The sequence below is a fragment of the Malurus melanocephalus genome, unplaced genomic scaffold, assembly GCF_030028575.1.
Source record: "Malurus melanocephalus ecotype Western Australia unplaced genomic scaffold, MMel_1.1 scaffold_151, whole genome shotgun sequence".
NCBI lineage: Eukaryota > Metazoa > Chordata > Aves > Passeriformes > Maluridae > Malurus > Malurus melanocephalus.
Window position 1 is genome coordinate 152,295 of NW_026623383.1, and position 21,910 is coordinate 174,204.

Below are 21,910 nucleotides of genomic sequence, written 5' to 3' on the forward strand. Positions count from 1 at the left end.
TGACACAACTGACCAGCTCAGTTTTTTGGGTTAGTTGTCTACTGTGCTTGACCACACCGACACCCTGGGCCTAGACTTAGCTTCTTCTGAGGTGGTTGTTTCTGTGCACATCAGTGTCCTGAATAGTCCAGACAATTGCAATGTACCTTCATTCCTGTTTACAAACTGTGGRATGTTTGTTAGTATGTGTCTCTGTCTTTCTAGGTCTGAACAAAATCTGCTGTTACTATTTCAATATTTTTTWTGACTGTCCTATGACTATTTTCACCCACCCAGTCATTCCCAGATGCTTCAGCCATATTCCATCCCTTGTGGGCCTCAGGGCAGGCACACAGCCTCCCGGACCTGGAGAGAGGTGTGAAGGGTACCTTTCCCTCCCAGCACTTCTGCTCCAAATGCTCTCTGCATCAGATTCACACAGGAGGGTGTTATGTCCCTCCGGACACCCTTGCCCTCGCCTCTGCAAAGGCTGGTTATGTAACTTTGTGAGGCTAAATTCCAGTATCTATAGTAACATTTAAACAGAAATAAAACAGTTCCCAAAACAGGAAAAAGTTACTGAAAACTACCCAGAAATTAGATTTTATCTCTTTATCTCTCCTGGGTCGTATAAGCATGGGGTTTTGTATCTATAAAAACTGTAAATGAAATCCTTATCCCTACCGTGTTCTTTCACAGTATGCAAGAGAGATGGAAGAGAGGAAGAGGTCTTTAGAGAGGAGACAGTTGACCAGAACAGGAACAGACATAGAGCATTGTAGACCTTTCCAAAGATCCAAAGATGCTTTCAGAAACTTGGTAAAAGGGTGTTACTAGGGATGGGTGTGGGAAGAGCWGTGGGAATGTTAATGATGGCTGCCTTTACAAGTGCATTGCTGCTGGGAGAGCACTGCTGTTCAGTGTCTGTTGGAGAGTCTGTCTGGAATGTCTGAATTACATGGGACTAAGAAGAGCACAACTAGGGGAACATGAACTCGGCTTTTCAGTTTACTCTTCTCAGTCTACACAGAAGGCATGCTCTCCTCAGGCTTCTTTGGATCCCTTATGAACAGCAAAGTTATTCATTTAGTGAGTACCTCTTGAGGGAACTGCTTCTGCAAAACCTAGTGAGGTTGAAATACTCAAAGCAGATTCACATCAGTGAAGAAATTCCACCTTTGGTAAAAAGTTGTTTAGAAATACCATCATAAAAATCTGCTGTAGCAATTCTGAAGCTTATTTTTTAAAATAAATACAAGTTGTATTTATAAATAATTAATTTACAAATAGAATATTTTATAAATAAATATGTTGTATTTATTTCTGCAGGCATCAAATCTGTTCTGTCATCTTTTTGGGGCAAACAATAGCCAAAGTCTTCCTTTGGCCTCTTCCATTGTGCCTGTTGCCTTTTCTCCTCTTTATGARGCAGTTGCAGAGCACCTCTGGAGAGGGCAATATATTGTGCATACTAATAAAAGGGCTGGACAAACTGCTACTGGTTAGGTGTGTATTCAATGAGTAGTTGGAAATTTAGAGTTTGGGATTTGTGGAGTCTCCAGTTTTGTACAGGGTATGTATTTTTCTTGGATAAACTAATGGCTCTTACTTTTAATACCATTTTTGKTTTTTTGTTCTTCTATCTTTGAATACTTGACTTTTGAAAAAGAAATGTGGTATAATTGTAACATTACATTCTGGCACAAAGTTTAATCTCTTTTTGGAGTGTGCTTATGGTAAGAATTATGAACTCAAAATACAGAAGTCTCAAATCAGAGCTTTTAATTATTGGGTTTCAGAGATGTGTCTGTGCCAGTTATTTAAGATCTAATTGAAAATAGACAAGGTGCTTTAAGAGCCAAACTATCAAACTTTAAGGAAATACAATTTTACAAAATAAGACAGCTAGTATAACATTCATTTTCAAAAGTAGTTGAATTTTATTACCTTACAGAAATAATTGTATAACTCAAAATAGAAAATTAATGTTTCTCTCAGAAAGGTCTATTAAGTAGCTTCAAAATTTGCCAYTAAGCCTGAAATGTTTAAACTCTCATATCTTCCAAAGAAAATTATTGCAATCACCAGTCCTTTGGAGCTGGAAGTTCTCAGAAATAAGCACTTGAGAAAGTTAGAACCTCTATGGGGACACCATCAACTTTGGGAAGTCCTCAGTGACATGCTTTTTTTCCAGAACTCCAGAAACCAAGACCTATTTTCTTAATAAACTAGCTTTTAGTTGCATGAATAATTAATGAAAACATCATCAATCCATTTGAACTGTTCAAAGTAGTTACAATCAGAGCTGGGAAAGAGAGTTAGAGGCAAATAGAAAAAGGATCAGATGTGGAATACTTTGACCATAAAGGTTATAAATCTGTCTTCAGGTGTAGAAAAATCCAAATCTAACAATAGTGATCTTGGCAGGTAGTAATGAAGAACTGGGAGGATCAGAAATTCTAGAGTGGAAAATCAACATACACACCCACTGGACCAAATTCACCCATATGCTAACAGCCCATTTAATACATAAATCCTATTTACATATCCTATCCTTAAGTTTGAATAAAAGTTTAGAAGTAATTTCAAAGACACTTGAGGAAGAGAGAATTTCAGTTTTTGTGAAGTCTCCTACATTCTACAAAGGCTTGCATATGTGTCTAACCTAATATACTGCATATATTTCTGGTATGATAACTAAAAATGTGTAAACTTAAAATGCTGGCTAAAAAGGTTAGGAAAAATTGGAACCTAAGCAAAGAAATGCAAGACATGAAAAATAAATCATAAAGTCTGTCTTTTAAGTAGTCAACAGTAATGGAATAGTGTAGGCTCACACACTATTTTATATGTCAAAACCACTGCATGAACAATGTCCCAGATTCCAAATACCAGTATGTCTATGGTTCCACGGAAATGGAAGGGACTGCTTTGATAAGRTTTCTCTTCACTAAGCTTTGTGTGTAAGAGATTACCTCCTGTAGTTTACAGATGAAATAGCATGATGGGGTAAGACCAGCAAAATCTTCAGTTCTTAATTCTGAAATAATTAGACACAAATCTTGAAAAAACATTGATTCTGTGAATAAAGACTAAATTCTGCACTCACTTCAACTGTGTTGCACCAAGAAGTTATTCACCCCTGTGTATTTAGCAGAAGATATCCTTGAGTGTGCCCAGTGATAACTGTAATTGAGAGACCAAAGCCATGCAGGTCCCTTTTTATGCCAGTGGCTCACACACTGAGGAACCTTGAAAACTTTCTTGTTTCTCACACAGGSTATCTGTGGAATTCCTGCTGTCTATGTGCAATGAATTCAGACTGAGATCTTAATACTGGCTTCCTTCAATCGAGTTTTGTTATGCACTTGGCGTGCTTTCACACCCAAACCTCCCATCTGCAGCCTGCACCTGCATTGCTCAATATTTAACTCAAAGATCTCTGAGCTTCCTGGACCATTAAGGTGTCTCTTGGTTTGTGGCTTGCTGGTGTGGCTGTTGCTTACTATGAGAAGGGGGTTTAAACATAGTAAAAAGTGTCATTTCCAGTTTCCTCAGTTTTGTTTCTGCTCAATGAAAAGAGGTCATGTCTGGCATGCTGCAGCATTTCCTTGGAATGAAGCATGGGGCAGGAAGAGCAGAGTGTAGCATTWACAATCTGAAATTAAAATGCTATTTCTTTGCATTCTTACATTTTCTTTTTCGGCGCAGTAGCAGAGTGGGTGCAGGGTGTACGGCTGCCTTTACCACAAACAAACCCTGCTCTCAGCTACTGAACTGTTTGTAAAAGAGCAATTCCTTTTTTATCTTATGGCTCTTTCTGATAAGCTGGCAATAAGAATTCAGGACTCCCATGCTGCCTTTTGTATGATATAGCTGAGCTTCTCCACATGTACTCCCCATCCAGCAGCTCAATGGATTAGAGGCACAGGAGGTATTTGTCCAGTGATTTTATAACTACATTGCACCACAAATTATTCACCTTGGTTTTATAGCCATACTTCTCCCTTCCTGATCTTGTCGGTCTTTTCAGAAGGCTAAGTCCAGCTTGACAAAGTGAAGGATATCTATCTCTTTGGAGTTCCCCTTTAGGAGCATACAAATTTCTGGTGAGCTGTGTGCTTCATTAGTAAGAACAAATATTTCAGAATCAAGAGTTACTCCTAAAAATTATAAAATGGTGTGTGTGCACATGCAAACACTTCCAGGTACACTCAAGTATGTGTAAATATGTATATTATTACAGATACACACATAGGGGCTTGGATAACCTAAGAACCTGAATGTTCACTGGCCTAACTTTTATGTATGGAAGGTGACACAGTACTTGTGAAGGCTCAAGGTTTGCTCTACTCTAGAAAATATGTTTGGAGCTGGAAAGCCTTCCACAATTATGATCAGAGGAAAGATGGCTTTTGCTCATATCCCTTCTTTCCTGGGAATAAAAGCAAAAGCCAAACCAACACTTTTCTGGTACAACTGTGTCTCCACTTGAATTTTACTGAATCCAGAGAAGTGAAGTATCACTCAGGGCTGCTCTGCATGTGGAAGTTGGATGSACTCTTCAAGCTGGCTTGAAGGGGTTATGGCATGGACTGGCAACCCAGTGACAGAAAATCTGTTGTGTGTGATCACTTTTTTTAGGCAAGGCACTACAAGCAATTAATGACCTGTGTAAAACTGCTGTTGATACATTCGCAAGCAACAAGGAGAAAGGTGTTTGTTGAAAGAGGCATGGTTTAATGGTCTTAGTAGGATTGKGATTGAGAATCTCCTGTCTTTGTCTTGTGATTTCGACAGTGATTGCCAGTCTTTTGGCAGGTCCTATATTCTCTATGTACTTCTATTTACCTTTTCTGAAATAGGCTACAATGTTTTACTTAGCTTTTAAGAGCCAGAAATAATTAGTTCCTGTTTACAAAATACTGTCAAGACATAAACCATCAATCATCAGACTCATCTACCTTTTGTTTCTGAGTATTAGGTGTCTTGGATATGCATGCAGTGGAGAGATGTCTCCAGAGGGGGAGACCTCCCCATTCGTCAGTGTAGAAGTTTTTCTTCTAAAAGAAATGTCTCCTTTGTCATTATAGAGATAATCTAAATTATTGACTTRGGCTGACTTTTAGATGGCTAAGGTGAAGTGAAATGAACTCCATTCTAGAGGCTACAGTTAAAGTTGTTAATAGACTGCAAAGAAGGCAGTTTGTGCTTCACACCTCTGGCCTCTGAAATGAAAAAACCTGCAAGAATGAGAGTGATGACAGTTTCACAAGGGAACTGAAAAAGAAGCATTCTAACCCAAATTTGAAACGATTTTAGTAAAATCCTCCAGCAAAGCCGAGTTGTTTCAGTGAATTAGGGGAAATGGTCTGCAGGGCTGCTTGGAGCTTTCAAGTGGAATGGGAACACAGGATCACGAAGTATATCAACAACTCAGGTGGSTGGCTAGGAAAGAGAAGATGCAAGGCAAGAAAAATAGCAGTTGCAGATCTTATCATTGCTGTGGATGGAGCAAGGCCAGTGCAATAGTCCAATTGCAAGCCTGCTACTTCATTGGGAAGCTGAACAGGGGGAGAGAGCTTTAGGCTCTCCGAGTGGACCAGCAGAGACTCAGAAGTGCTCAGAAGTGACCTCAGCTGCAGGAGGCAGAATGCCAGCCACATTACTAACACAGAGTCCTTCGCCAGCTGAGCTTTTTGGCAGCGTTGGTGTCAGCAAAGCAAAACACGGCTTAATGAGATTGCAGGAGGAATGGCAGGAGATGGCTGTAGGCAGGAAAATTTTTCTTTCAGTAAGCAATAGCTGCAGTTTCACCATGTGTGACAAGGTTGCAGATAGACCAGAAAGTGACCCCTGGGTGGGACAAAAAGATGGCCTTTGATGAAAACAGGCTGAAGTCAGAAAGCCAGGCTTGGAACATTCCAGGATCTACAGTTCATGTTAACAAAGTGTCCTCTTCCTGAAAGTCAAAATTTCCAAATCCTGGCTGCTTCAACACTGCTTGTCCCTCCCACAGTCCTCTAGGTTTGCTGCATGTTCCATGCAGGGTTTCCAGCTCTCTGAGTGCTTGTGCTGAATGCGAGGCAATTTGCAGCAGGGCTGTGTCACTGGGCAGCGCTTGGCAGAGGAGCCTGTTCAGGGATGAGACCCCACAGAACAGTCCTGGCTAACCCATGTACAGGAAGCTGCTGTTAGCAGGGATACCACTGGCAGCACATCTGGAGCCACAGCAAGCCAGAGTGTTTCCAGGAAAAGGGTAAGCTTGAGTAAGCAGTTCCTGAGAGCTCTTGATTTAAATTAAAAAGTGATTTTGAGGTGGTATTACCCATCAGCTGTTGCAGTCCTTGAAATAGTCATGATGCCCAGTCTTCTACAGATGGCTGAATCCCAGAAAACCTAAGGGTATACCATACTTACAGGATTATTAGCTATTAGGTAGGATGATACAATTCAAAAGGACATTTTGGATCATCAAGTCTGKGTCTCTCCTGTTGCAAACTGTATCCTACCATCCCTCTCCCAGGTTAATGGTGTCTCTCTGTTAGCAGTTAGGTTTCTATTTCTACTTATTGTCTGTTTCAGAAACCTATTTCTTTGCTGGTTAAGAATCTACATTATTGTAAAAGTGTCAATTCCAATTTGCATCAAGTGTTAGCATTATCCAATAGCTGAAAAAGTTATTTTAGCTTTCCGGTGTTACGCTGTATTCCAGTTTCACTAATGACCTTCACTAGGTGAAACAAATAAGCCTGTTGTATTTTCATGTATGGTAGCCTATCCTTTCTTTGGCTCATGCCAGTCACCTGCGCTGCTTTTGCATCCCAGATTCATCCCTTCTGAACAATGAGGGACCAGAATTTTATGCAAAATGCTTCAGATTTAGGTGAAGCAATGCACATTTCCATAAATACTGTTCCATTTCTCGTGGAAACATTTTGTTTGAAATATCCCAGGACCAAATTACTTAGTTCATAATTACATTTGGGTCTAATGGGTTTCCTGTGGTCTTGGTATCCTCTGTTTTCTCCTCTGTGGTTTCATTTGATAACCTCCACTATGCTGCAGGAATCCTTGACTCTAATCCCTTAACACAGGAATTAATATAACATTTCATTTATTTTTAACCTGCAGGAACACTTTGTTCAATGGTGAATTTGTAAAGTACTTAATTATCTGTCCCTGATTTATATGAATGCAGACAGTTAATGAATTCATTATTATTTTTATTTCACATAAGTAAAAAAAATTGGATGTACTCAGTGTGTGTTGCCAAATTTATGAGAGCATTAACATTTAGTGGGTTAAGAAAARATTATAGTAGTAATATTGAGTACTAGAAGGAAATCTTTAGTTTTGATTTCTAAATCCTTATACCAACTGTGTACGATTTTACTAAATTTAACTGAATTTCATAATTTGTCCTTTTGYAGCAAGGAGAATGTATCTACTGCATTTTTCATTCCAAACACATTAAATAACTTTTCCTTCTTTGTGCAAAGATAACTGAGCAGTAAGACAGTTTAAACAAAGTTACCTTAATTAATATACCTTTGCAATTCAAGAATGACAGGCAGAAAGCTAAGGAGGTGAAGTTCTCCAGCCTATAGGTGTGGAAGGGCCAAACATTACTTTTGGTGAAGGATATTATGCTGAGTTGTTAAAATATGCTGAGTTGTTAAAAAATGGTTTATGTTTTTTTGTGCTGTTGGAATCACCAATATTTCTCTTGTTTATTTCTAAAACAAATCCAATATTTTAGAATAAATATAGCAGGGTAAAGTTCAGGGATAGCATTCTAATTTGAGACTGTGCTTCCCTGCCTTTGARTGCTTATTTTCTCAGCTCTGTGGTTGCACTGATGGTATTATTTTTCTTGACATRTATGCTTTGTATACATAACATTCATGAAGATGCAAAAATATTAAATACAGTGCAAGAAAGGCTTATCCATTGTCTTTTTATTACTGGCAGTTCTTGAGAAATGGAAAACAGTGCTTGCTTTCTTTTTCATTCTGTTTAATTTTTTGCTCTATTTCAAGCCTACAGAGATGGGGCCTTTGGGAACTGTGACATTGTTTTTCCTACTTTGACAAAAATGTAAYTGTCATCCAGCAGTGCCTTATCTGCCACATTTCTCTGCTTGAAGCAATGTTTTATAGAATACTTGTTCATAAGTGTAGAGGATCTTTGGCTACCACATGCCCTCTGGCTTAAATGTTATTCCTAGGAATCTGACCAGTCATAGTTCTTTAAAAATAAAAGCTGGCAGGTCATTTTGGTGCTAGCACTGTTTGAAAAACAAGATAAAAAACTTTATAAAAAGAAACATTAACCAGATCAAAACAATGCTGTAGTTTCCAKAAACATTTCATGCTTCATGTGAATTTGATGTTCACAAGAGGACAAGCCTATGGGTAAATGAGGAACTTTCTCTTTTTTCCCCCAGCTTTCAGTATAGCAGATAGCCAAAAACATGATCCTGATGTCTTTAGTGTCACACAATGTCTTTCCTCTGGCTCCAGTGGACTTTATATTTTGATTTTCTTTATCTTCTTGGGTCTTTGGGATCTGTTGTATGCAAACACCAATTGTCTTCTTTTGGGTATTAAAATGGTTGTTATAAAAACGGTTAAATATTAATATTGGTTGGGACTTTCAAAGGCAGGGAAATGAGGTAGAGCCCCATAGGTATCTAGGTCCACTAAATGCCATGGGAAATTTAACTGTTAAAAACTGTTTTTTCTTCTGGCAATCCTTGCCACTGTATGCAGAATGCATATGTGAGTTAAGATATATCATGTATGCTAATAGTCAAATCCATAAATGTCAGCTGGTTCAGCTCTCAGGAGAATAAGGAAATTGTAGATAAAATATAGCTCCAACATTTGATAAGAACTGAAATCTTTCTTKGGTTGGTAAATATCTGATATGCCTTGCTAAAGAGGATCACAAATAGTCTTTTAAAAGAGGAATTTGGATCAGAGGCAGGRAAAAAAGCAGGAACTGACTTGTCAGCTAACAATCCCCTGCTGTGCTAAAGATGTGCATTTTTAAGTTAAAATTCAGAAGTAGGTTCCTTATAATTGAAATTTATATTGCAGCTTGAAAAGAAAGAATGAAGAATGGGATTCTTTTTTCTGCAGTAGTGACACATCCAGTTTCTCAAACTYTGAGCTAACCAGTGCTGGTTTTGCAGATACGATGTTGGTATCTGAAAAATACCACTCCACACTTTCAGATAAGCTATAAGCAACCCATAATCCTGGAAGAGAGTCTGTGGGAATGAATTCTAAGGGTCCCTGTGAAACCTTAACCTCAGAGCCTAAGAAAAAAAGTAATGATAGAAATAACAATTTTGCCAAGAGTAGCAAAAGAAACTGTAATATTTAAACCAAAAATTACATTTAAATAGCAGACATTTTTATTCAGCAATTGTACAGAGTTCAAAACAAAGTGATCCTTGCCTTTGCCCTGCCCTTTTTATTATTCTCTTTGAAGTTTATTTTCTGTTTAAATGAACTTGCTTACTTCCCGGAAATTTATTCCTCTTTCTATAAGTAGATTCACGAAGCAGAAATTATGTCTTCATGTTACACAAACTCCACACCCTTTGTGTTTTATTGCATTACCGGTAGTTTGGTCTTGTTCAGATATTTGCTTGCAAAGGAGATACGGGGCTCTGGTTGTGATAGTAATTTATTACCTGTTTTATTGTTGCCATTTGGCCTATAACTTTAAAGGTAACCTCAAATGTTTTCTTAAGAAAGGTTTAGCCTTGAACTTGTGTCCCCAGCCCTCTGGGATGCTCAACATCCTCTAACTCTTGTGTGAGCACGAAGTACATTTAACATAAAGTTGGGGCTGAGCCAAATGCTGAATGTCTCACAAAAAGGAAAAGAAAACCAAGAAAGCTTCACCTTAACTTTTTCCACATCTGTCAAAGAATTATTAATGTTTTAACTTGGAAGATACTTCTCAGCATTTGTTGTGTGGGTAACTGTGCAGTTCATTATATGAACAGTCATCAAAAAACTGCTATGTCTGAGCCATGGAATTTAAAATGTACTGTAGGTCCCAGTGCAATGCTCAGAGGAGAGATTTAATTTCCTGGGCTATGCCATCAATTTGGGGAAAACATACTAAAAAAAATTCAGTGTACATTGAGCACAGGCTGTGCCCAAAATCTGCATGTGCCCACACTCATAGRGTGCAAGAGCCCAGCTCAGATTTGTCACTATAGTCTTTGGTCAGCTGCAATGATGTCTTGTAGGTAGATCTGATCTAGGTTCTAAAAACACATCCCAGAATGGCTAAAGAGGAATATAACCAGCCAAGCAGCTGTCTGGAGCAAATGATGGTGCTGTGCAAGCTACAGGCACCCTATGGCTGGTAGCAGCGGTGTGTGGGATGAGCAGCAGGGAATATATCCCTGCTGGATGCTGCTCTCTGGTTGCACCCCTCCCATCTCCCCTCTCTTCTGCTTGCCACTTCCATCTCTTTTTGCTCTGGGATTTTTTGCTGCATAATGCAAGCAAGTTGTTGGCTTTTCCACCTTAAAAAAAATCTCCATCTTTGATCTCAAGATCTTCTGTAGCTACTGCTTCTGCTTTCTTCTTTTCATCAAGTTTCTAAACACTGTTAGGATTTCCTCTCCTTTTTTCATGAGAGAGCCCATTCTGTCTGTTGCTTGCTACAGTTCCATTCAAGACTTTGCTGAGTTTTAGAGCCATCCTGCAATTTCAAAGTTCTTTATCCTGTCAGGCATATCCAGCACATAGTCTGGGCTCCCTCTCCACGCATGGCCCTCCTCTTACCCCCTCAGTGTTTCTGCACAACCATCACTGTCCTGTGTGGGTCTTATGGAATTTGCACTTGGTCTATGTGTGCCAAAGCTTTGCACAAAGCTGTGTGCAAAACAATACAGCAACAACTTCACTGAGGCCGCATGCAGTTTCACACATGCGCACACTAGAACTGGCTCTCTGTGTCTTACCAGACAGAACTGTGAATAGAGCCATGCAGTAGTGTTCCCTTCTTCCCCCTCTCCTGGCAGGCAGCTATTCCTCTCAATATTTTCCATCTGATTTTCAYCCTTGTATTTTCCTCCAACTCTAGGTATCCTAATTTCTCCAAATGTTTCCACTATATGAATCTGAACTTTATCATAGAACTTCAGAATCAGTTTAACTGAGGTTGAACTTCCTAGAAATTAGGACAAATTTGGATTTAAAAGGCATAAATTGGATAACTCATTTTCAGTAGAGTCTGATTTGAAATTTTGGGTCTGTGCCTGAATTTGTGTTAGACTAAATCTGAACATACTTTTGAAAAACCTTCARAAATGGAAAAATTAGATTGAAGTCCAAAGTCTTAAGCCCAGGATTTAGGTGCTATTGTATCCAAGGTTCTGTTTTCCCACAGCAGATAGAGACAAAACCCGGATCTATAGTTTTGGCTGTGGCTTATCTCATAGTTCTGTTTCACAGCTCAAATTGACATCATTCTTGTAATACACATTAGTAGTCCTCTCTGTCCTTCTGCAAAGACATCAAATCAGGTTTCAGCTCTTTAAACTTTGATGCTGGATGTGCTGCCTTGTTCTGTAAGTCAGTGTGTTGTCACGCTTGCTGCACTGTCAATGCAGTGTGTRCTCAGTGTTAGACTCCCTGGTACAGCAGCTGCAGGACTTATTTTTCATATGCCACACTCCCAAACAGCCAGCAGTAAACACAAACTCACTTGTAAGCATCATTCATGAGGTTTGGGGGCTGATTTGATTCCCAAAAAAGTCATGGCAAGAAGCTTCTCTGATCGATGTAGGATCAGAACTATCAGTTTGGGGTCTCCTGGAAATTAGGATCTTTCACTCAATGTTTATTCAATTATAATGGAGAGAAAAATGCCTCATTATTTTTTTCTATAAATAAAAAAGTTTTCACCTTTGGGAAAATATGGTGTCTAGGACAGGAGACCATGATAGAAAAATAAGGGTTTATCATGTGACTGCTGTCTTAGGACACAACAGGCAAATTCCTGTCATGGACTACACCCTTGGTTCTGCAGTTGTTTGAAATGCCAGAGTGCAGGTCATAGCCTGCCTCTGGTGTGAAACTTGCAGCAGTGATCTCTGAAGAGAAAAGAAAAGAAATCAGGTACTRGAAAGATGGTAAAGGAGAGAAAAGAAGAGTTAAAACTAGAAAGATGTCCTGACATCTTGGTAAACTTGGCTCAGCCATTCAGCTTAAGATTCATTATGTGAATAAAAGTCAAATCCTGAATTTTGGGATTCATACAGAAAATTCTCGGTGGAGCATCAGATACTGATGAACAACACCACAGTCTTGCTGTATGCATAGCAGTCTCTGCTGAAATCTAAACCCTGGAGCTCTTCTAAAATTTTTATTTGTTCATGATTGAAACTACACCAARGATTAATTAACCTTTTTGCTTTCCAGCAAGATATTGGAATTTTGCCACAGTGTCCTCATTTAACATTTATCTAGAGAAATGCAAGAATTATGAKACTGTATTCTGTTTAAAAGTGCCAATTTGTCATGGGATAGTTTAACAACCAAGAAATTCCTTGGAGTTACTAGAGACATATTTTKTAAGGATTTTCCAATGTAAAAACTGACAGGCTTGACTTCGTTTGGAGGGTTAAGGAGGGGAACAGGCTGCTCCTCAGCTGAGATTGTATGAGCTAGGTTTTATCCTTGAGTGAGCTGGGAAAGCCCAGGATCAAGAGCTCTAGATAATATTTATAAGGAAAGAACTTGAGCAGCCAGCACAGCTTACTCAAAGGCTACATGAAAATTCATGGCTACTCTCATGAAAACAGGCATAAGAAAAACAATAGAGGAACCCATTTGATAATTGGAATTATGATTAGCAAAATGAGAGATTGCTTCCTATGCACTCTCATCAGGAGTAATTGGCACAGTCATCAAGGAACCAGCCAGTTAAGGCATGGTACTCAGGGCACTTTGGGCACTGCAAGAAGTCTGGTTTTGGGAGAGATGCTGATTAAGCAGGGTTAGAATTAGGAAGGGAGTGAAAGTGGAATTCAAACAGAGAGAGACAGATGGAATAGATGTTGAAGTAATAATTTTTGTGTTCCATATACTTAGAAAATATGTGATAATACCACGAAAGGATTTCACAATTTTCCTATGGAAAGTATTTATCTTTTCCTGTTGGTGCCTTCTGCAGGCTCTTCTCACAGAAGTGGGGCTTTCTGTTACAAGCCTTAGCTGCTCTAAGACCAAAGCTGGCCCTGGACCCCAATGCTGTAAGTACAACCTTTGGAGAGGTTCCCTGTTTAGCTGAGCTCTGGAGCACACAGAGCCTCTCTGAATGCCCTCTCTCAAGTTACTCATCAGCTGAACAAGTACAATGTCCARCTAGAACAGTACATGTTGGTGTGTGTGCCTGTTGCATAGTTCATATAGTATAGTTGCCTGTAGAAATAGACTGGAAAAGGAGCCCCTGTGAGTGTTGYGCATGGGAATTATGGGCAGAATTTATGCTTGAAAGTGGCATATCCAATGGGCTAGCACAGCACTGAAATTAGGTGCCTTGAAATAGGTGTCTGTCTGCAATGTCTCCCTTGCAAGAACTGGAGGAATCCCTCTGCATAAATAGTTTGGCTGGGGATTTTCTTCCTCAGCTTGGCTGTAGTTTTTGTATATGTTCAAAAAGCAATTATATGAGGTTTCATTCCTTAAAAATRATGAAAACACTATAGCCAGCCATGTCATTAGCAGTGCCTCTTTGCCACACCAGTGTGCGGCTCCAGTGTTGCCATCTGATTTGTGTGTGTAGACACAAGCTAAATGAACATGTGTATGCAGATGCAGCAAGACCTACAGAAATGTCTGACACTTCAGAATTCCATGTAAATTCCTAAAAAATGTAGCACTCTTACATAAATGTGTTTTTCCACATTTCCACATTTTCATTCRAGTTTTGATAACCGAAATCTTGTTTTCCTGCTGGCTTGTTTACCTAATAAAGTCTATTTATGTTATTGAGCAGATTTTTATATAAATCCTTAGAACATAACAACCCCCCCCCCTCCTCCATTTGTATAACTGTGTGAAAGTATTGAAACCAGCTGGAAGTGCAGTGATGCGTAAGTTATTAATGCTCCAGAGCCATAGACCATGAGCAGAACTACAACACCTACTGAAGAAATGGGTCTGCTACTGAGAAAGTTTTAAGTTCATAGAAATGGCAGATTTGTACATCCACATTCTTACAGATGAGTGCTCAGGCATTTGTAAAAGGATACAGGACTTAACTAAGACATTTAACTGAGCTCCTACTAGTTGTGATCTACAGTTAATTCTTCTTACATGACCAAAAAAAAGGGGGAGAGTGTATGAGAAGCCTTTTAAGCCTTGGAGGAAGGCTGAAGGGGAAAAAAAAAGGGTACTGACTGCAGCTCTTGAAGTCTGCAGAGTTTAAAGATCTTAGTGAAGCAAATGAAGATTGTCACAGGAAAATGAGAAGATCTGAAAAAAAACCTGGTAACACACAGATTTGAAACTGAATCATCAGAAAAAAAGGGCTTAGCTTGATGCTGTTGAGATTAATAAACTGCGGAGGCAATTAACATTTTAAATTCAGAGGTGTGAATGAATCAGATTTTTTAGGGAGAGGTAGCGTCTTTTGCTCAAACAGCACATGRTATTGCAGACTGGGGTTGCAACCACAACGGTAAGAGAGAAAAAGTAGGAATGATAGCAGGGGAAAGGGGAATGTAATGTTCCCTGCAAGAGTAGGGTAACCAGGGCTGGGAATCAACAGCAAGCAGCAAACACGATCTTTTCTGAGAACTACTGGGAGTGAGGGCTGAGGATGCAGTGAGCTGGCAGTAAACCAACAGCTGAGGAAATGGTGGAAGAAGGAAGGGTTGAATTCGTGGAAAATTAGTTTTCTTTCTCTGGGAAAGAGGTTGTTTTGTTTTTGACAGTCTCATTTGAACAGAAAGAGGAATTTGCCATCTGTGGAGATACCACTTCCAGAAAATCTTAACCTTTTCCTTACTGACTGTGGAGCAGCAGCTGCTTCYGACACTTACTGTACAGAAGCTTCCGTCATTCTCATTTTTTACTGCCGTGAGTTTGAAACATCAGGAGTCTTTATAACTCTGTGATACAGAGATTTTCAGTTCTTCTAACATGACCTTTAGTGGCATTATGCCACTGGAAGCACAAATCTCCTTGCTCGGCCATAACTCACATCCATAAATGTTATATGCTTTCACCCAGGGACAAAATGCATAGTGTCACAGCTTTTAATATAGTGAGGACTGATTGCTAGGATCTCTGGGAAGCTAATTTGATCACCTCTCTCCACACTTTGAAGTAAGAAAGTTACAATATTTATGTCCTTTCTGTTTGTCAACACTTGGGGGACTTAAATAGCCTGAGGGGCTTGGAGGGATATTGATAAGTATTATTTGTGCCATAGTGTCAGGTGTGCAGTGCAGCAAGCTAACAGTTAAATTTGGATTACAGTAAATCATGCCAGGGTGGYACAGGAAAATAAAAGCCAGCAAGAAGGCTCATTCTAAAAAATAAAGCAGAAGTTGTTTGTTAGGGTGGTCCAGAAAGAAATAGGGCAGTAAAATTTGTAGATGCCATTTTGTGAAACACTACAGGAATGTGTAACAAACGGGAAGAATTCACTGCTTTACTGTGATAAAAGGAAAATTGTGGCACAGTAAAATAGAAGTTGTAKTCCTCATGTTCCTCAAAGATGCTGGCTCTTGTAGGAATAGATGAAGAGAACTGATATAAAAATTTGACACGAAACTTTCCCTTTGGAAAATAGTGCACCACAGAGTACAAGATGTATTTCACAAAGAAGAATGTTGAAAATAAGTGGCTTTTTCGATGGGAAAATTCCAAAGAAATTCAAAATTGAACTGTGAAAATTCCATTTGGATATTCTCTCCTTGTTTTATTTTGATTCTCCTTGGTCACTTTTCCTGAATTTTTGGTATTCTTTTTATAATTTCCGTATATGTTTATATTTTATTTATGTTYATACATGTATGTGCATGTGTGTATTGTGTGATGGTCTTTTAATACTATTATCATCTTTTACTAATTGAAACATTTTGGATTTTTCCYGTAAAATATATCATCTGTATTTTTCATCTCAAATCTGTTGAAAACATACTCTGGCATGCTGAAAATTCCCTGTGTCTAAGTTAACTCTATTTGCTGAGAAGCTGTGCTGCCAGCTGTTAATTTCGTTTGAAAGAATCTTTCCAACATGTACATTTCTGGTCAGTTTTAAGGTGGTTTTTTTTTTGGTTTTTTTTTTTTTTTTTCAATAGGTAATGGTGAAAAATCCTCAAAACCTGTTAACTAGTGGTCCTTCAACTGAAATATAATAACTGGCCATAAACTTGCAGTGTCACAGAATAATGGTGGTCGAACCTCTGGATATTGTGTAATCCACCCTACACGCACTGCTCAGAGCAGGTCAGCAGGTCAGGTTGCTCAGATCATGTTTAAATAACTGCAAGGATGGAGACTCCACAGCCTCTCTGGGCAATCTGTGCTAATGCTTGGTGATTTTGAGTGCAAGTGCAAGTGATTTCCTTGCATCTAGCTGGAATTTCCGATGTTGGAGCATGTCTTTCATCCTGCCCCTGTGTATCTCCAAGGAGAGCCTGACTCTGTCGTCTCTGCACACTCCCATGTGACAGCTGCTGTTTTTACTGTGCATCTCAAGCAGCACCAGACTGTACTCTGCTTTAGTAGCTACAGCTCAGAGATATGCTGACAGATGTGGAGTGGCAGCTTATGAAATACAATAATACAATTGTAAACACTTGTTGGCTCATATCATCACCTCTGCTGTTATCTCTYACAAGACAATAAAAGATAAACCTTTATCTGAGGTTTGAATCCATTGATTTTTACCCAATATGGATGAAGGACTTCAGATGGGTTTATGTGTTTTGCAAACAGAGTAGGTCTGTCTCTGCTCAGATAGTACTGTRGTTTACTATCTGGATGGAGTCATTTGGCTTCTGGCAGAATCTACAAACTTAAACGAAAAGAAGTTTTAAACCAGTCAATAGTTATCTGGCATTACTCACGTTTTTAATCTAGGGGGCTTGGTTTTGGTAATTCAAGAACAGTGCACTTGCAAAAAAATATGTGTACGGTAMGGATTCTCACCATTTATCACGTCCAGCTAATCTTCTAATTTGTTAGTTTATGGAATATTTGGATTAAAAAAAGGGGCACAACAATTTTGTGCTGGTTAGCAAAAGGCTTTGCTGGGCTTTCTGAGGCTCGTGTGGAGCCCTGAAGAAGAGGAATGATGTGATGGCAGCACAGATAGGTGCAGGCTGAACAACAGGAGGGGTGGTTGGCAGGAAGGGCTGTCCCCACAGCGCTGATTCAGCACCCAGGCTCTAATTGTGCAAGAGGAATGGCACTTTAGAGGTGTTTACATCCTCTTATCAGACCTGTCAGTGTAAATAATGCCTTTGTCAGCAGTATTTCTGTGACCAAAAAACCTTTGCAAATGCACTGTAAGGACTGTCTGGACCTCCTATAGCAAGGTAAATCATGCTGTTTGAGCTCTTGCAAGTCCTTTGGAGAGGGACAGGAAAGATGTGATTCTGCCATGGTCAGAAAGTTCGTTCATCATGTTTCATCTAATTTCAACCTTCATGGCTACATTACCTTCAGAGAACCCATACTGATTTAAGATCCTGTTCAAAATACCCAAATACTCTGTGATAAGAAGTGCTGTGGTTATGCATTATGCCCTTGTATATAGGCTATAATCAGTTTCATAATGTGAAAAATTTTCCTTGCTGTGTGACCATTAAAATTATGTATGTATGTATATTTGTGTAATGGAGTTCTTTAAGAGCCTCTTTCAGGCCAGAGACAGCAAGAGGTTGTATCTGTAACTTCTAGGAGCAAACAAGAGTTAAAAAAAAAAATAAAATAAAATAAAAAACCAGGCAGAGAGGAAATTTGTGATTTGAAATGTTTTAACTTATAAGATGAGGAATTTTCATTCCTGCTCCAGTCTCACATAGGAATCTAGAGAAGGAAATAAAAATATTACACTTTTTCCTCAACCTAAGATGAGTTTTCAAACAGAATGTAAACACCTAAGTCTCTGCTTACAGCCTCAAAAATACTTAGCATTGTATGCTCCAGCGAGACAATTAGATTCCAGAAATCAGTAATTGGTCTTGAGAAATTTAAGCTTGAATATCAAGTCCCAGAATCAGTGTGAGATGACTGAAGTTGTAAAGATTTACATTTCCTTTTTAGTCTTTGTGCATATTTTCAAAATGCAATTTAATTAGCTGCTGAAGATAATAAATTGCTTTTAGCAATAAAACTACCCCACTTATAAATCCGATACATCCCCACTCTAAATACTATGGGCTCTTTTCAAAAAGGGTACAGTCATGTTTTAAAAGGCTAGAGAAGGTGAAGAAATATCACTTAAGATACAGAATGGCTTTCATATCAGAAACWCTTCAATAGAACAAGATCCCTGAGCCCAACAAGAGATAACTGAGGGAGAATAAACTAGCAATCGATAAACGGAGTGGAAGGGAGAAAATGCGTGTGAGCCGAACTGCTTCTTGTGGGACAAGATTTAGGTGGGATCAAATGAAGTCATCGAGTGGGAAATTCAACAAATGAGCAAAAGGATGTAAAACCTTTTAACATGTTGTAAAAATAGAATTAATTGGCATTGGGTATTATGGATACTGGGGCCCTCTTGGGTTTCAAAAAGTAATTAAATTAAAGTAGGAAGTTAAGCATCAAGTACACTGAAAGGATGCAGTAAGCCAAAGCAGTACTTAAGCAATTAAATTTATTCAGTACAGAACTTTTTCACATCATTTTCAATAGCACATTTATTCAGGGTTTTTTTGTCATTAACCCCACTGCATCCTGTTTTTAAATTGAGCTGCTCAGAACAGGGACTATCCTGCATGTTTGTTCAGTACTTCTGAATAGACGTTCTGTGAAGTGACAAGTATTTTTGTGGTGCTTCCTAAACCATAAGCAATACTGATTCGTCTCCTCGCTGGTGCCTGATTGGTGTGTACGTGGCTGCTTTTCAGGAGGAAAATATCTTAAGTAAAAATACATTGAGTTGAATCAACAGTAGATCCAAGAAACAGTGATGTTGCTGCTGTGCTTGTCTTCTTTGCATGTCCCRCCAACATCTTGATGTGCAGGGAGCCGACTGATCATAAGAGATGTCACTGAGGCTTGTACAAACAGGTGAAKCATTATGCCAAATGCAAATAAGTTTCTTTTCAAATTTTGTTATAATGGCAGCAAGAGAGTGGAGCTACAAACCTTGCCACACAAATGTAAGTATTTTCAAGAGAAAAGTATCAATTTTACAGAAATTGAATTTCCACCCATGCCACGGAATCTTTCTCAAGGCTAGGTGGAGATTGCTGAGGTGCCTGTGGCAGTTTGGCAGTTTGGGTGGGATACACAGAGAGCATCTCCTGGATAATCCTGACACAAATAAGCAGCCTGAGAAAGCTGTGCAAGCCCTCTGCTGTGGCAGCTGCCTGCCTGTCACAGACATCTTCAGGCCCTGGCCTTTAGGACACTGTCAGTGAGTGGGGGATGAGCTACACCTCTTCAAAAAGCTTTCTTGAAACAATCACAAACAAAACACATATAACTTTCACACTACCATGCAGGCAAGCCTGGGGAAAAAAAAAAGTTGTGTAAGAAAAAATGTTCTAGATGAAGAATGACAGTTTAACCTCACTTTTAGTAGATGTTTATAAAAAGTGTTGTGGCTGTACTACTGGAGATGATTAATGGATTTTTTTTCACCCCCAAATTAGGTGAAGTTAGTTTCAGAGTTAAGGACCTTCAGCTCCTGTGATAGTGAGCAAGCTGCAGTGCAGAGATCTGGCTATTTTTCTGTGGCAGACAAGGTCTTCACTGCTGTCTTGAGCCATAATGATAGAGTTCAGGCACTAAAACCTGATTAATGTTAGTGCTACCTGAACAGTCTAACGCTGTACCTGGCTCCTGGAGGGGTCTGATAATTTTTAAAACACCAACAGAAGTCCTCCCCCTGAACAGACAAAGTTTTATTTTTAAGTGCCAGCAAATACCTTGACAATGAATAGAAGCATCACTGAGAGACAATATGTTTCTTCCCTGAAAGTAAATAATTTACTGAAATCTTGGCTTTAGGCAGATGACTTTATAGACCGCTCCTGCTATTTCTTCAGTACAGTATATGCAGATTAGCTGTGGTTTGTAATCTGCAAAGGCGTTATTGTTTGCATTATCCACATAAATCCTCCAGCATCTGTGTGTTTCATAAGGGAAAAAACATTTCTGCCTGTTACAAGAACACGACTATTGTAATAAACTCGTGTTATGACAGACTGTAATTACTGCGAGCAGTCTCCCCAAAGCCCACAGCCAGGGCGTTGCACTGAGACAGAGCATTTCCAGCAGCCTAGAGAGGATCAGCAGACCATGGCTAAGCAGCACAACRACGCGTATTTTCTGCCGGTCCTGCYTTGCCGTAGGGACCGGTGACCAAGCGGCCAATCCCCCGGGGCTCAGCGCGCTGCCTTTGGCCCAGTGGCCGTGGAGAAGGCCAGGGAGGGGCCGTGTGGCCGCGGGGCCAGCGGGCGGGCGAGCAGGGCGGGCCGGGSTGTGCAATGCCCTGGGGCGCACACGCCCGCACAGGCGCGCACAGCCGGCCGCACCGGCTCTGCCTGCGGTGGGCACAAACAAGCTCCRCCAAACAACTGGGACACGAAGGACTAACTGGTGAAGTTAAATATTTCTAAAATCGCTCCCCAGAGCATTAGGAAGTTGTCGGAATGATTGGCTGAACTGGCAGCGTAGGAGCTCGGCACACATAGACGTTTTGCAGAGATCTGCAAAGGAACCAGGAAACTGCTTTGATCTTAGTTAAAATCTTAGAGGGGCTTTTGTGGCATGSAAATAGAGAGCAGAAAGGTTGTTGCATGATTTATACTCAGCCATGAAGTTGTATGGTAGTTARAGTTCAATTCTATAGCAATATCTTCCCCTACACTTCCAAATTAGAAACTGGGCTAAGAATTGGTTMCTCCAGCCAACTGTAGACTGCTGAAAAGCATTTTTCCCCCATGACATGGATTTAAAAAAGTGCCTGACATAAAAGCAGTACAAACCGACTTCAGTAAGTAAATTAAAAATTGCKTAATTGATAGCTTCAAAGATTTTAAAGGCTTTATTATGTGAAGAAGCCATTTGCAATATTGATTGGTTTTGCCTTCAATTTCCATGAACCTGTGACTGTTTCCTGGGCCTGTAGTTTTTTCTCTGGAAACCTCTCAGGCTGTAAATCCGTGACTACTGACACTGGATCCATGTTTGACTGGATCTCCCAGAAATACGTGTTTCATTCTGATCAGGTGTGGCACAGGATCACATTTCTGTGTWATCATCCCAAGCACATTGCTGTTGCCTCTCTGTGTTGACCTACTAGGTGCAAATCTAGAGAGGGTCAGGCAGGCATGGTAATAGGTCAGGCATAAAGCCTGCAGGTAGCAGTCAAAGTGAACCCATCAGGGATTTCTCYGGTATTATCTGAATTGTCAGAGTGAGTTTATACCATGTCAGTGCTTTGCAGATGTGTCTCTGGTATTTGTGATTCCAATCAACATGCTTCAAATCCAGATATACACAGCTTTTTTTTTTTCCATACCAGCAGTAACAGATTAAGTGTAAAGGCTGTATTTTTCATCTCTTTGATATCAGGATAAGGGCAGATGTATTGCCTTGTCCTGACACGGCAAGCTTGTACAGGAAAAAGCCCCCCATCTGTCTAACCCTATGTTGCTACTTGACACTGAGTAAGTATCACAAGAACGTAGAAAAAA

At 39.7% G+C, this 21,910-nt stretch overlaps 1 long non-coding RNA gene across 1 annotated transcript; it reads left to right on the top strand.

Moving 5' to 3' along the window:
- The first annotated feature begins 539 nt into the window (after nucleotides 1-539).
- Nucleotides 540-17,833, top strand: LOC130576773 (uncharacterized). The gene is made up of 3 exons (XR_008965708.1): nucleotides 540-798; nucleotides 13,192-13,270; nucleotides 16,331-17,833. It is a non-coding gene; the product is annotated as an uncharacterized LOC130576773 (long non-coding RNA).
- The last annotated feature ends 4,077 nt before the right edge of the window (nucleotides 17,834-21,910 follow it).